We start from the raw sequence: 16,328 nt of genomic DNA, 5'->3' as shown, positions 1-16,328 counted from the left end.
AGCTAGTCTGACTAAGGCTCTCTCAGAGACAGGACAGCGATGGGTTAGAGTACTCCCCACCAGCCTAATGAAACCGAGGACAACCGCAGCAATGCGGATGGGACTGTCCCCCTTTGAATTAGTGACTGGATGGACTATGCAGATGCCACAGGGTATGGTAGTGGGAGGGCCGGAGATGTGTGGTAGTGGGAGGGCCGGAGATGTGTGGTAGTGGGAGGGCTGGAGATGTGCAATGACAAGGATAGGGTTAAAACATTTGTGAAAGAACTGGCAAAGCAGCTGCATGAGCTGAGAGAATCAGAGACTGGGAAAGGAAACATGGAAATATCCGAGCTGACATTCCAAATCCTGGAGTTCAGGTCAGGTGGAAAATATTACTGGAACATATGAAGTAAACACATCAAAATGCTGGACTTATCTGGGGGAGCCAGAGAGGGACCTCTCCCATCATGTATTAGTAAGGAGCTCTGAATAAACGTTGGTCGTGCTGCTCAACACAGAACTCAAGGCTCCTCTTTGATATTTCTCCCAGCAACAGTTGTGCAGGGGCATGTTGCTGGCTGGAGGTCTATGGCTAGTGCTGTTCCACAAGGATCAGAACTGGAACATCTGTTGCTTGTAATGTATATAAATGAAAAGTTTGAAAATGTAAATGTTTTAATGAGCAAGTTTGTAGATGGCACAAACTGTTGAAGTTGTGAATCGTGAAGAATGATGTCAAAGGATACAGCAAGAAAGAGATGAGTCAGAAAGTTTTGTGGAGAAATTGCAGATATATTTTAATTCAGACAAGTGTGAGGTAATGCATTTTGGAAGACACAAAGCAAGAGGAATGTATACAATAAACGGAAGGGTCCTGAGCAGCCCTGATATACAGAGGGATCTTCAGTTGCAAGCTGAAAGATCCCTGAAAGTGGTGAAGGAGGTGAATGGCAGGCTTGCCTTCTTCTGTCAGGGGAGTGAAGATAAAACTATAATCAGGCCACCTTTGGGGGATGGTGTGCCATTTTGATCACCACATTACAGGTAGAATGTGAAGGCTTTTGGGAAGGTGGAAACAGGTTTACCAGGATGTTGCCTGGATTGCCTGGAGAGGTTAGAAAATCTTGGATTGTTCTCTTTGGAAAGTCAATGGCTGTGGGGTGACCCAACTGGCACAGACAGAGTTTGTAAACCATGGTTTACTAAAGAAATTCTATCTCTTGTTAAGAAGAAGAAAGAGGCTTATGTGTTGATGAAGCAATAGAGAGTTACAGATCAGCTAGGAAGGATTTAAAGAGAGAGTTAAGAAAAGCAAAGGGAGGACACGAGCAGTCTTTAGCAAACAGAATAAAGGATAACCCTGAAATTTTCTCTTGGTGTGTGAAGAATAAAAGGGTGATTAGGGTAGGAATAGGGCTAATCAAAGACAGAAGTGGGAAGTTGAGTGTGGACCCTGCAGAGATCGGAGAAGTGCGAAATGAATATTTCTCATCGGTGTTTACACAGGAAAAGGGAAATATTGTGGAGGACAAAAATGAGGTACGAGATATTAAACTAGAAAGGATTGAGGTTAGTTACGCAGAGGTGTTATCAATTCTAGAAGGAGTGAAAGTAGACAAGTCCCCAGGACGGATGGGGTTTATCCGTGGATTCTCTGGGAAGCTAGGGAGGAGATAGCAGAGCCTTTGGCTTTGATATTTGAGTCATCATTGTCTATGGGTTTAGTACCCGAGGACTGGAGGATTGCAAATGTTGTGCCCTTGTTCAAGAAGGGCAGCAGAGATGACCCAGGTAATTATAGACCAGTGAGCCTTATTTCCATTGTAGGAAAGTTTTTGGAAAGGATTATAAGAGATAACAGTTAGAATCATCTAACAAGCAACAATTTGATTTCATATAGTCAACATAGTTTCGTCAAGGGCAGGTTGTGTCTCACAAAACTCATTGAGTTTTTTGAGAGGGTGACCAAGCATTTAGATGAAACTAGGGCAGTTGACGTGGTATACATGGACTTCAGTAAAGCCTTTGATAAGGTTCCACATGGTAGGCAGATGGAGAAAATGCAGAGGCATGGAGTTGATGGTGATTTAGCAGTTTGGATTAGAAACTGGCTTTCTGAAAGAAGGCAGCGAGTGGTGGGTGATGGAAAATATTCAGTCTGGAGCCCAGTTACTTGTGGTGTTCCACAAGGATCTGTTTTGGGACCACTGCTGTTTGTCATTTTTATAAATGACTTAGACGCAGGCATAGGTGGACGGATTAGTAAATTTGCATTCGACACTAAAGTCTGTGGAGTAGTAGACAGTTTGGAAGAATGTTACAGGTTGCAGGGGGATTTAGATAAACTGCAGAATTGGGCTGAGAGGTGCAAGTGCAGTTCAATGCAGCTAAATGTGAGGTGATGCACTTTGAGAAGAATAACAGGAAGGCAGAGTACTGGGTCAATGGAAAGATTCTTGGTAGTGTGGGTGTGCAGAGGGATGTTGGAGTCCATGTACATAGATCCCTGAAGGTTGCCACCCAGGTGAATAGTGCTGTTAAGGCGGCATATGGCATGTTAGGTTTCATTGGTAGAGGGATTGAGTTCTGGAACCGCAATATCATGCTGCAACTATACAAAATGCTGGTGTGGCCACAGTTTTAATATTGTCTACAGTTCTGGTCGCCCCATTACAAAAAGGATGTGGAAGCATTGGAAAAGGTGCAGAGGAGATTTATCAGGATCATGCCTGGTGTGGAGGGAAGTTCTTATGAGGAACGGCTGATATTTTGGATCTGTTCTCATTGGACAGAAGGCGTCTAAGGGGGGGATTTGATAGAGACATACAAGATGATCAGAGGATTAGATATGGTAGACAGTGATAGTCTTTTTCTTAGGATGATGATGACAGCTTGCACAAGAGGGCACAACTACAAATTGAGGGGTGATAGATTTAAGACAGATGTCAGAGGCAAATTCTTTACATAGAAAGAGTGGTAAGTGTGTGGAATGCCCTACCAGCTAAGGTAGTCAACTCAGCCACATTAGGGAGTTTTAAACAATCCTTAGATAAGCTCATGGATGATTTTGGGATAGTGCAGGGGGACGAGTTGAGAAAATTCCACAGGTCGGCGCAATATTGAGGGCCGAAGGGCCTGTTCTGCACTGATATGGCTTTGTCTAATTCCTATTAAATTTCCTGTCTCTGTGGGTAAGGCAGAGATTTGTGAAGAAGAGTCTCTACAAGTAGACACTCAGCTACTTTAGAGACACTTTGAAACTCTCACCGGCTGTCCAATAATAAATCTACTGCTGTTGTGCAGAAAACTTGCATCGTCTGGATTTGTGGAACAAAATAGGCATCAACAATGAAGGATCTGAGTGATTTTCAGACTGTGGCGTATAGACTTACTGGAGTGGTTCACTGATGAAGAAAATGCCGTCACTGGATTGATTTGAAGAAATTGTGATTTTCTTTGAAGTGAAGAAGTTGGATATGTTTGTGATAGAGCTGTATAAGATTATAACAGACCTAGATATAGCAGACAAAAATATCTGCATTCGATAGGTGATGGCACAAGAGATAAGGTCAGATGTAAGGTTTTGAGACAGCGGGAGATGAGCAAGTGTTTCTGCTGACTGTATTGGCTGGAAATATGCAGAACATGTTGCCTATTATGGTGGTACAAAGAGAGAAGATCAATGATTGATAAAAACAATTAGATCAGTTTGGAGGGAAATAAACTTGCAGAGTTTGGGGTACGTATGGGAATGAGAATATTGGATTCTGCAACAGAGAGCCAGCTTGGATTTGATGGGTCTCTTTCTGTGCTTAATGCATTTTATTTGGACTTGCTTAACTTGCTCTGGTCACCGATGAAGTTATCATTTAGGTAAATCTGCTCAGTGTTCCTACTCAGACCAATACAGGCTGTCCCTCCACAGAAGGAGATAATGTTTACTGTTTTATACTGGGTTCTTTGGGGGGGAGGGGGGGTGGGGGGTGGGGGGGGTTGGGGCTAACGGTGTGTGTAACAGTCTGCCAGCATTTATCTGAAATGGCAAAACCCCAGTGCAGCCACACTAGGGACCGACTCTGGAAATGTGGGGAATGCCAGAAGGGAATTCTTTACCCATCCCACCTGCAAATTGGCCAAACCAGTCAGACTGAAGAGTTGTTCACCTGCTGTGTGTATGGGGGGGGGGTGGGGGGGGGGGGGAAGAGGGGAAGGGGAGATGGGATTCACTCAGGCATCCATCCTGCTGGGACACCAGTCAATTTACTGATAGCCACAGTTGAAGGATTTTTTTCCTCTTTTTTCCTCTTTTTCACGCCAAGTAATGAACAATGGTTTTGGTAGCTCATAAAGTTGTGCACATAAAGATCTTAGCTTTGGAAATGTTCACAACATTGTTGAACATGCACAGATTCACACTGGGTACAGATTTTTATTTTCCTTTATTCATTCACAGGATGAGGATGTTGCTGGCCCGGCAGCATTTACTGCCCATCCCTAATTGCCCAGAGGGCAGGTAAGAGTCAACCACATTGCTGTAGGTCTGAGGTCACAATGTAGACCAGACCAGGTAAGGATGGCAGCTTCCTTTCTGAAAGGGCATTACTGAACCAGATGGGTTTTTCTGACAATCGATTAATGGTCATCATTAGACTCTGAACTCATAAGTTTTTTTTTAATTGAATTCAAATTCCCCCCTATCTGCTGCAGCAGGCTTTGAACCCAGGTCTCCAGAACACTATCTTGGGTTTTAGATTAACTGTCTCGCGAAAATACCACTCGGCCAAGACTTCCCCACATCGCTGTCCATCTGCACAGAGTGAACAGTGATTGTCTGGTTCATCAGAACTGGGTAATCACACATACGTTTGCTCAATGATTGCAGGAGTTGGATGTTGATTGGCTGTTGACATCCATCTCCGAACCATGTATTCTGGGGTTTGTTTCTGATGATAATTAGAAGCATCATCAGTCTTGTTATCTTTTGGGGATAAAACCAGTTTCAATTAGCTTTCTGTTAAATGCATGGCAATCAATTCTATCTCACAACTCTCAGGCAGATTCGTTTTTGTAGAAGAACTCTCCTTCTCCCCAACCTCCTCCACCCTCACCTCCAACAGTACAATAATCTCATTGTCTCACTCATAATCATAAAGAGACACTATCTGATTAGCTGCTTCTTTCCCTACTCCTATGTCAAGTTGGATCTTAAACTCCCCTTACTGCAGTTGTGATCCTGCATTATTGTACAGTGTTGCTCCTATTTCATGTCTTGGCCTATCAGTGTTCATGAAACTGCATGTCGTATATGGGGCCAACAGTGTAAGAGTTTAGCTCTTTCCATCCAACAACAGCAGTCGAATTGTACTCCAACAAAACTTACAGAATCACGGCCAAGCATATCCCCCAAATTACCTCTTACCATCAAACCAGAGTATCAATCCTCATTCATCTGAGAGAATTCAGGAGGGCATGTCAGTAACATCAGCATGAATACCTAAAACTGAGGTGTTAACCTGATGAAGTTACCAAAGAAGACTACTTGTGTGCCTAACAGCATAAGCAGCAAATGATAGAGAGTGAAGCAATCCAGGAAACAACAGAACAGATCTTAAATCTGCAGTCCAGCCACATCAAGTTGTGAATGAAGTCAGCGCACAGCTGGAATTCTGAGGACAGTTCTCTTCAAGATATTAACCAACAAGAATGTCAGACTGGATTAATCATTATAAAATTCCAGTCCGTTTGATATTCATATATTTACAATCAGTGTTCAATTCACCAAATGTAGCTGAATGTAAAGATAATCTTCAAGTGACTGTAACAGTGGAGACATCTGAATACTTGATCAGCAACTTAAAGCCTGTTGTGTTTAGATAGTAATACTTTTTAAAATCACTTTAAAATTAAGGTGACTTCAGTATAATGGAAGAAGTTGATTGGTGGGTAGCTGATAATCTTGTTTTAATCTGAAGTTAATTGAGGATTGGTGAACAAATAAACACATGGTAGGGAATCCCAGCCCCATGGAGTGCACATCCAGTTCCATGTGGGAAAACCAGGACACTTCTTGTGTGAGTGACAACCACAAGAACACGGAGGTGACATGGAAAATGTCAGGAACACTCGTTTGACTGCGGTAAAGTACTGCACACATCTGATCCCCTTATTCCAGGGTTGATGTGATCACACCAGAGAGGGTACACAGGAGATTGATCAGAATGTTTCTACAATTGGAAAATTTCTGCTCTGAGGGAAGGTTGGATAGGCTGTGGATGATTTCCAAGGAGGATGAGCTGAGATTTAGTTGAAGTGATAAAATGCTGAGGAATCCAGATCGAGTGGATAGGAAGGAGCTATTCATTAACTGAGAGGTCAGAAACTGGAGGATTTAGATTGAAACTAATTCTCAGAAAGAAGGTGAGAGGAGAATTCATTTCACTCGGAGATGGAGGCGAGCAGGAACTCACTGATGGACTGGCAGAGGCAGTAACCAGCATCACATTAGAATAAAAGGACATGGATGTAACTGAGATGCTGGAACACACAGGGCTGTGGACTAAAGTCTGCAGAATGGGATCATTGCGATTTATTTAACATTTCTCCAGAATATTAAACTCAAGTCCAATTTGAGAATTTATGAACATCATCCGACCTGAATTCCAAATGTCAGAATACATTTATCAGAAAGTTCAGCACAGAACGAGGCCACTTGGCCTATCCTGCATGTGTTGGCTGTAATAGAATGACCCAGGCTTTACAGCGTTCTGTACTCACCAATAAGAGCAACAATTTCAGACTGTGTACTCTGCCCTCTATGTTGTTATAATCTGTTTTTTCAATGTATTTCTTTGACAGCTGCTCACCTTGTTTCCTGGTGTCTTTCCCAGCCCTAACTCCATTCCCCATGGCCTTGAGGGACTACCATTTGTGCAATTTAATCTCTCCTGCCTTCCCCCGTGTGACAGACTGTCTTTTTGTCCTTGTCTCACCCCCACTTTGCACACAACTTGTTACATTTCTGATGGTTCCCAGATCTCTGTGACTTCACTGCGCACCCTGGGTCAGGGGCACGAGTTTTGAATTCTCTTCCTCATGAGATAATTGGAAATCTGTCTGGCTGCAATTTCCCCCAGATTTTATTTTGAAAATAAAAGAGGATTTGCGTCAGACTCAAGTATTTGTGAGCCTTCATCCACAATCCTGAGCACTTAGACATAATATGGGACCCTCCCACAGATGTGCCAGTTTGATGGATTGGCCGTGCTAACATGGCCTGTAGTGTGTAGTTTAGGTGGGTTGGGTTAGCCATGCTAAATGTGGGGTTATGGAAGTAGCGTGGGAGAGCAGGTCATTGCAGACTCAATGGACCAAATAGTCTCTTTGTGCGCCTAAGGGATTCTGTAATTCTAACTAGTTGTGATTGTTGTCACATTTTCCTAAGTCCAGGTTCATTCAACTCAGGTACACATGCTGCCTTTTGTGTTTCTGTGTGTGCCCATAGTGTTAGGTAAGGGGTAAATGTAGGGGTATGGGTGGGTTGCGCTTCGGCGGGTCGGTGTGGACTTGTCCACAGTCTCCATGATTGTGCAGACTCAGTGGATCAGCTATGGGAAATGCAGTGTTACAAGGATGGGGTGCTCCAGGTGGGATGTTCTTTGGATGGTTGGTGGGGTTTGATGGGCCAATGCTCTCCTGCCACACTGTTGGGATTCTATTCTATGATGAGGATAAAGCAGGGTGTCCTTGGAGAGGCGGTAATAACTGGAAAGCTGAATCCAAGAATCACCACCTTCACCAAAGGAGATTTTCGGAAAATGACAGATAGTCAGGAAAATTAGCATTCCAATCTTAGGTAGTGAGGAAGCGTGTAGGAGATAATGATTTTGCAATTTTAAACTGAGGGGAGACAGTGATTTATGGTTTTAGATTACGTCGTACATTCGCAGTGTCCAGAGTACGCTGTTGTGAATATCTATCCTGTACTTTATTACAAAGCCAAGGTCACTGACAATGAAAACCAAAACACCCAGGAAACATCGCCTCACCTCGTAATCTGATAAAAGAATTCTGATAAGTCTGGTTGACCTTAGAACAAAGATGGAAAGTTGGAAGATTAAATCCAATCCCAAGATCCAGTGCCTAAACAAAAGGAGACGACAATAGGATGAGGCAGGAGTTGGCTAATGTAGACTGGAAACAAAGACTTTTTGGTGGGAAAGTTGACGGACAGTGCGGGAATATCAAAGAACTTTTTTGAAGTGCTCAGCAAAAGTATATATCAGGGAAAAGGAAGGACTGTAGGAAAAGAAATAATCTGCCATGGGTGGCTCAGGAAATAAGGGAGTCTATGAAACTGAAATAGAATGCATACAAATTGGTAAAGACCAAGGAGATTAGAAAAACTTTACAGATCAACAGAAAGCGAGATGGGATTGGGGGAGAAAAGTGACGAGTTGCTATCCCCAGGGCTGGAATAACAGTTTACACTGCTAGAGGGGAACATATTGTTTGGGGAACATATTGCCTCTAATTGTTGAAGCACTTAACTGTTACCATAGAGTTAATCCTGATCAAGTTAAAAATCACATCACACTCCAAAAACTTGTACTTCCAAATAATCCTGTTGGACTATAACCTAGTGATGTGTGGTTTTTAACTTTGTCCATCCCAACCCTGGCTCCTCCACATCAGAAACCTGACAGACAGCCCCACTGAAACTGAAGTGCCTGTCACATACTTGAGGGAGCCACGGGGGCGTGGGGGAGGTGTGTGTGGTTTAACCACAAAGTGCTGAACTGAATTAGACTTTCTAACTTGCGTTGCCATGGAGATAATACTGAGAGACAGTCTCTATTCAAAGTCCCAAACCATAAAGGTATAAGAATGGGAGCGGCACATTGGACAGGCGGGGAGTTACCTGATGCTGCCTGAAGGCGTTTTGTATGTATGCTATCCATGTAACTGCAATGTCTCATCAATAAAGACTCAAAGAAGACCTCTCAGAGTTCTGTGCCCACTTATTCCTATCCTGCAGGGTTCACGAATATGAGTACACAGCAGTCAGTCTTCACAGTGGAGGACACAAAGAGCATGGCAGTAATTGATAAGGAGACTGAGGAAGGTGAGGACCTAGATAATAACTATTATCGTGAAAGAGTTAGAGCTGGGCAAGTTAATGGAGCTAAAAGGTAGACAAGTCTCATTGCCCTGATGGAATACATCCCAGGATACCAACAGAGTTAGGGGGAGAAATAGCAAACGCACTTAGAGTCATAGAATCTGACAGCAGAGACAGGTCCTTTGGCCCAAACTGGCCCATGCCGACCAGAATGTCCATCCACGCTAACCCCATTTCCCTGCACTTGGCCCATTTGCTTCTGACCCTTTCTTATCCATGTATTTGTCCAAATGCCTTTTACCTGTTGAGTGTTCCTGCCTCAACCACTTCCACTGGCAGCTCCTTCCATATACATACCACCCTCTGTGTAAAACAGTTGCCACTCAGCCTCCCTTTTATTCTTTCTCCTCTAACCTTAAACTGATCCAATCAAGCTGTTCAATCCTCGAGTTCCTGGGAAAAAGCCTGAGTGCATTCTCCTTATCCATGCCTCTCATGGTCTTATACACTTCTCGCAAAGAACCCCCTCTGTTTCCTCTGCTCGAAACAAAATCCTCATTTGTCCAACCTCTCCCTATAACTCAGACCCCTGAGCCCTGGCAACACCCTTGTAAATTGTTCTGCACTTTTTACAGTTTAATAACTGAAACCTACATTACATTCATCATATTTCCAGTGTTTCCCCACGGTGCTGGAACCGACGGGACAATGCCAATGGATTACAATCCATGATCGAGAATGAACTCCTTTACAACAATCCCGTTTTCATAGTGTTTCCCATGGTGCAGGTATCCTTGTGTCTTTCTGGTTGTATAGTTAATTAAAGACTTGTCCTTCTACAAAGCAAAGTTGTGGCTTTATTGTTCCTGGGAAATGTGCCAGGATTGTCCAGACTTTCAAAAACAAATGAACTCTCTCTCCACACCCACCATGCTGACATGGACTTGGCTGTGTCGCAGTACTTTTCCAGTCACACTGAGATTTGAAATATTCGCCCACGGACAGAATGCACACCTTTCCTTCCAGATGAAAAGGCCAATGATATTCAGATCGGCACGGATCAAGTAACTATCAGATCTGAACATGAAGTTCAATTTGAATTTCTCATCCGCAAATCCACCCTTTCAGTACCATAAAACAGAGCACACAAGTTACCACTGTTAATACAGGATGGAAATTCAAAAGACAATTGTAGTATTAAACTGTAGTTTCCTTGTTCCGCCAAAGCTTTAAACCTCAGTCTCACAATTTCTCTCTTCTGTGAACTGAAATCCAAACCAATCCCCCCCTCCTTTCCTCCACACCCAGTTCTCACACACTCTCTCTTCGAATTTCGTTTCCTAGCTCCTGATGAGAACCATCCTGCATACACAGCTTCCTGCACACTCTGGCCAAGACCCATCTGACTAAAATGAGCCAAATTAGAATTCTAATTGCAGGCCCATCCTTGTCCCTTTCCATAACAACCCTGAATCTTCACAAAAGAGTTCTGATAACTTTCTGCAAAACGCTGCACCACTGATAGTCTGATCACATGTCAGGGTAGCAAGAGAAGGGCCGTTCCCCTGGGTCCTGCTCCCAGAGGGATGAAGCTGCTAATGATAGATTAATCCCTCACACCCACAGCCTCCTTCCCAGGCACTGACCTATGCTGCACATAGTCCCACAATTGGTCAGCACTGCGCCCGTGCACTGGTCTCCCCTCCTACAGCACGTGCTCCCGATCATACAGGAGTCCGGGTGATGGACAGCAGCTGCTGCCCAATATATCAGAATCCCTACAGTATGGAAACAGGCCCTTCGGCCAAACAAGTCCATACTGACCCGCCAAACAGTAACTTACACAGACCCATGCCCCCTAACTAATGTAAATAAAACGCTGGGCAATTTAGAATGGTCAACTCACCTGCCCTGCACATCTTTGGATTGTGGGAGGAAACCTGCTCAGACACAGGGAGAATGCGCAAATTCCACACAGACAGTTGCCCGTGGCCGGAATCGAACCCGGGTACCTGCTGCTGTGAGGCAGCAGTGCTAACCACTGAGCCATCTCTATCGATGGGAGGGGGCGGGGCTGGAGGACAGGGACAATGGGATTGTGAACAGTGAATGAATGTGGAAGACACTGGGGGATGGACAGGTCAGTGAGGGACAGGATCAGTGCAGCAGCAGGAGGGGATCCTGGACAAACCGAGCAATGGGAGAGTCTGACAGGAGAGAAACTACAGGAAGGTTCTGTTTGGAGGCTCAGGCAGGGACAGCTGGGAGACTGTATGGCCTGGTGGCTTGGACAGGTTTACTAATCAGCCTCTTCAAAGATGCTGTTACTCAACTCTGAACCTGATCCTCCTAGTCCAGAGGTAAGGACACTTACACTATTTCCTGGTGGGCAAGGGATACAGGGACTGCCTTTCAAAAGGAACTCACCTGTGTTGGTGACATTAACAAGACTCAATACAGAGTCACTGACAAGATGCTGGCATACTTGAACTTCATCCAGAATGTTAACATCGATAACTGGGCAACGCAGACCCCAATGTACAGAGTTAAATCCTGGATACTAATAACAGCCTTGTGCATGGGAAATCATATCTCATAAATTTGACTCAGTTTTTTTGAAGTAGTAACAAAGAGGATTGCTGAGGTCAGAGCATGGACATGATCTACATGGATTTCAGTAACGTGTTTGACAAGGTTCCTCATGGGAGACTGGTCAGCAAGGTTAGATCGCATGGAGTACAGAACTGGCTCGAAGGTAGAAGGGCAGAGGGTGCTTTTCAGGCTGGAGGCCTGTGACCAGTGGAGTGTCACAAGGATCGGTGCTGGATCCACTACTTTTCGTCATTTATATCCATGATTTAGATGTGAACATAAGAGGTATTGTAAGTGAGTTTGCAGATGACACCAAAATGGGAGGGGTAGTAGACAGTGAAAAAGTTTATCTCAGAGTACAAGAGGATCTGGATCAGATGGGTGAATGGGCTGAGGAGTTCAGTTTAGAAAAATGCGAGCTGCTGCATTTTGGTAAAGCAAACTTTAGCAGGACTTATACAGTTAATAGTAAGTTCCTGGGGAGTGCTGCTAAACAAAGAGTCCTTGGACTGTAGGTTCATAGTTCCTTGACAGTAGAGTAGCAAGTAGATAGGATAGTGAAGGCCACAGTGGTCTGCTTGTCTTTACTCGTCGGAGCATTGAGTATAGGGGTTGGGAGGTCATATTGCGGCTGTGCAGGACATTGCAAAAGTTGCTGAATCAATATTCCATATAATTCTGTTCTCCTTCCGATCAGATGGATGTTATTAAACTTTAAAGAGATCAGAAAAGAATTATAGCATGTTGCCAGGGTTGGATAGGCTGTTTTCCCTGGAGCGTCAGAGGCTGAATGGTGACCTGAAAGAGATTTTTAAAATCAGGGTGGGCATGGATAGGGTAAATAGACAAGATATTTGCCCGGCAGTGGGGGAGTACAGAAACAGGGGACTGGGAGGGAGGGTAGGCAGACAGGGGGTGGGTGGATCGAGAGGGGTGAGACTGAAGTGGGTGGGGAAAGAGAGGGGGGACAGAGAGGGGTGGCACAGAGACGGGTGGGGACAAAAAGTGGGATGAGAGGAGGGGAACAGGCAGGGGGAACGGGGCGGTGGCAGGGGGAACAGGTCGACAGGGTAGGGGGTAGGGACAGGCCGACGGGGGGGGGATGGACAGAGTGGGGGGAGACGGGGGGGAAGAGAGGGGGAAGATAAAGAGCTATTTTATAGAGCTAAAACTCAACCCTGTTCCTGTTTTCTCCTCCTCACCTTAATTCTTTCTGAAGGGCTCAGAACAACTGTATCGTTCTTGGAAAGTAGAATTTCAGGGAGATCAGGTGCTTAACGTGGCATTTTGGGACACGAACATTGAATGGAATGTGCTGATCAATAAATGTACTCTGGTTCGATTCCACTGTCTGTGTGGTGCTTGCACATTCTCCCTGTGTGTCTGCGTGGGCTTTCTCTGGGTGCTCTTAATTTCCTCCCAGAAATCCAAAGATATGCAGATTAGCTGGATGAGCTTTGGGTAATGGTAGGTTACAGAGTTAGGGTGGAATGCTGTTCCGATGGTTGGTATGGTCTCATGGGCCGAAAGGCCTGCTTCCACACTGTAGGGATTCTGTCACAGAGTATAGGGATTAGGAGGTCACGTTGTGGCTGAGTAGGGCATTGGGGAGGTCAGTTTTAGAATATTGTATTCAATTGTGGTCTCCCTGATTTCAGAAAGATGTTACCAGAATAGGACTCAACCTCTTAATGACAAGTTCCTGGGAAGTGTTGACAGACAAACAGACCGTGCAGTGTGGGTTGATAGTTCCTTGAACGTGTGGTTGAAGGTAGACAGGTCAGTGAAGGTGGTGTGCGGTATGCTAGCTGTTGTTGGGCAGTGCATTGAGGATAGGAGTTGGGAGATCATGTTTCGGTTGTACAGTTTATTGGCTCGGCCACTTTTGGAATCCCCAGACTGCTTTCAATTCCAGAATCCCTGTTACAGGAAAGTTGTTGGGAAACTTGCAAGAGTTCAGAAAAGTTTTACTAGGGTGTTGCCAGTATTGGAACATTTGAACCATAGGGAGAGGCTGAATAGGCTGAGGCTATTTCCCTGCAGCACTGGACACTTTACGTGGCTTTAATCAAACTTTATAAAATTATGAGGAGCAATGATAGGGTTACTAGTCATGGTTTCTTTTTTCCTCAGGGTAGAGGAGTCCAAACAAATGTGAATCTTTTTTCCAAGGTGGAAATGTCAAATTCTAGAAGAGAGATGGGAAGTTTAAAGGATATGAAAACCGAACCAACTGAAGATGCTGTAAACCAGGAAGAGAAACAGAAGTTTCTGGAAAAGCTCAGCAGGTCTAGCAGCATCTGTGAAAAGAAATTAGAGTTAACGTATCTGAGGAAGGGTGACCAGACCCGAAACTTGAACTGAACTTTCTTCACAGATGCTGCATCACCTGCTGAGCATTTCCAACATCTTCTGTGCAAGTTTAAAGGGAGTTGTTTGGAGTATATACCTGAGAGGAACTTTATAAAGTGCGAGTCAGACCACATCTGGAGTAATGACAGAAGTTTTGGTCCCTTTATTTAAGGAAATACATCATTCCATCAGAGGCATTTCACAGAAGATTGACTGGGATGAACCCTGGTTTGCAGGGATTATCTTTTAAGAAAAGGCTGAAGAGGTTGGGACTCTTCTCACTGGATTTGGGAAGAATGAGAGGTGGTCTCATAGTAACATGTAGGATTCTTAAGGAGCTTGACAGGGTAAACAATGGGAGGATGTTTCCCAACATGAGGGAGTCTGGAACTAGATTCTGGGTCAGTCACGGAATCATGGGTTCAGTTTTGGATTCGACAAGTTTAAGGCAACACCGACACGGGTCAGGGGTTTCAGTAGCAATGGAGCTGGGGTGAGGTGGAGACAAGCAACATTTTAAGAGATTGGAATTCCTGGTGTTTGTGATTGTGTAGATGTCTGATCAGAAGGTCACCTTGGGGTCAGATATGAGAGCAATATTGTCAAGAGTGTGGCTCTGCCTCAGACAGTTCCCAGGGAGAGGGAGGGGCTCAGCAGTCAGGGAAAGTAATTTGTAATAGCAACTGAAGGCAATGGGTTTAACCATTGCAACGTTCCGTTGCAGGAAATTGCAGCCAATCCCGTAGTGGGAGTGTGATGAGCAGTTTGATAACTGAGTAATGGAGAGGGATGATGGGGAGGGAGAGCTGGGCATTGTCAGTGTACATGTGAAACCTAACACGGTGCTTTTGGACGATGTCACCTCCTGTCAGTATGTAGGTAGAAACAGGAGGGACCAAGGAGAGATCCTTAAGGGACACCAAATACAGGGAATTCAGAAAGGAAAGAGACAGTCAGGATGGAGTAGGTTTTTCAAACAATGGTGGGTTCAATTATTAGTTTGTAGCAGAATGGAAGAGAAGGACATAACCAGAAAAGACAGACAGGTAGAACAAGGAACAATATCTGTGAATTGGGGAGGGGGAGTGATGAGGAGGAGGAGCAGCCCAACTCCAAAAGCACTATTTCTACATCAGTGACATCACCCAACTCCACCCTAGTCTCAGCTCATTTCCTGAAACACTCGTCCATCCCTGTGTTATCTCCAGACTTCATTACCCAAACACACTCCTGGCCAGCCTCCCACATTCAACTTTCATGTAATCTCAAGAGTATCTAAAACCCTACTGCCCAAGTGCTCACTTGGACCAAAACTTGTTGATTCATCAAAAGGCTCCTATTAACAAGCAACAATTTAAAATTCTCACCCTTGATGTAATTCCTGGCTGTGAACAGCCGTGTCTCCCTGCACCACACAACCTGTGAAACCCCGACAACTCATTTTCTTTCAGACTCCCAACGATGAGTTTATTCACTGCTTCACCTGTCTGGCTGTTTCTACTGTTGCCAAGGCAACACGGTCTGGAATTCCCACCCTAACCCCCTCAGACCTGCTTTCCTCCGTTAAGGTATTCCTGAAAACCTGCTTTTTTGGCAATTCTTTTGATCACCTGACCGAAATCCCCATCTGTGGCCTTATGTCAGAAGTTCTCAAGAGTATTACTGTGGAATTATAATATGATAAAAAAAATAAACTGTTGTTGATTTGCACATACATTGTCAACTCTTCAATGTTGCTGAGTGAATAATCTATAACAGCTCTTACCCAAACACATTGTGGGAACACCTTCACCACACGAACTGCAGCTGTACAAGGAAGTCAAACATCACCTTCTCCACAGGCAATGGGGCTTTGGCACTGATCAATGGTATCTGTGGAGGGAGAAACACACAGTTGATATTTCAGGGAGTGCAAAATGCATGATAGGGAGGGAAAATGGTGCAGAATTTGGATTTTGAAATTTTTGTTTCACAATGTGCACTAAGTTCTGTAAAACCTCTCATCCCGTACCATGAAAATTTCCTTCTCTTCCTGGTGAATATGTCTTTCCTTTCCCCTGCCCTTCACCTTCACACATTTCCAATGCCTTGGTCACAACAACACTGTGCTGTCCATGAAGTTTATCACGTAGTTGAGTATTGTCCCGGCCCTCATTCACTCCGATTGGTTGAAGGACCAACTAGCACCTCTCGCCCCGTTCCCCAACTCTTATTGGTCCTGCGCTGACATCAATCATCCGAGGCCCATTGTGGGCTGGAGCATGCTCAGTGCTTCCTGATTTTG

General features: G+C 44.5%; 1 long non-coding RNA gene across 1 annotated transcript in view; it reads right to left on the bottom strand.

Annotated features, from left to right (window-relative positions):
* LOC140456907 (uncharacterized) overlaps positions 1-15,919 on the bottom strand; it is a 28,046-nt gene extending 12,127 nt beyond the window's left edge. The window contains exon 1 of the long non-coding RNA XR_011953185.1: positions 15,810-15,919. This is a non-coding gene — a long non-coding RNA (uncharacterized lncRNA). The remainder of the gene's footprint in view (positions 1-15,809) is intronic.
* Positions 15,920-16,328: the final 409 nt, after the last annotated feature.

The sequence above is a fragment of the Chiloscyllium punctatum genome, chromosome 31 (genome assembly GCF_047496795.1).
Source record: "Chiloscyllium punctatum isolate Juve2018m chromosome 31, sChiPun1.3, whole genome shotgun sequence".
NCBI classification, from domain to species: domain Eukaryota; kingdom Metazoa; phylum Chordata; class Chondrichthyes; order Orectolobiformes; family Hemiscylliidae; genus Chiloscyllium; species Chiloscyllium punctatum.
The sequence above is the reverse complement of the archived record's forward strand: the minus strand, read 5'-3'. Positions and strand labels throughout refer to the sequence as shown.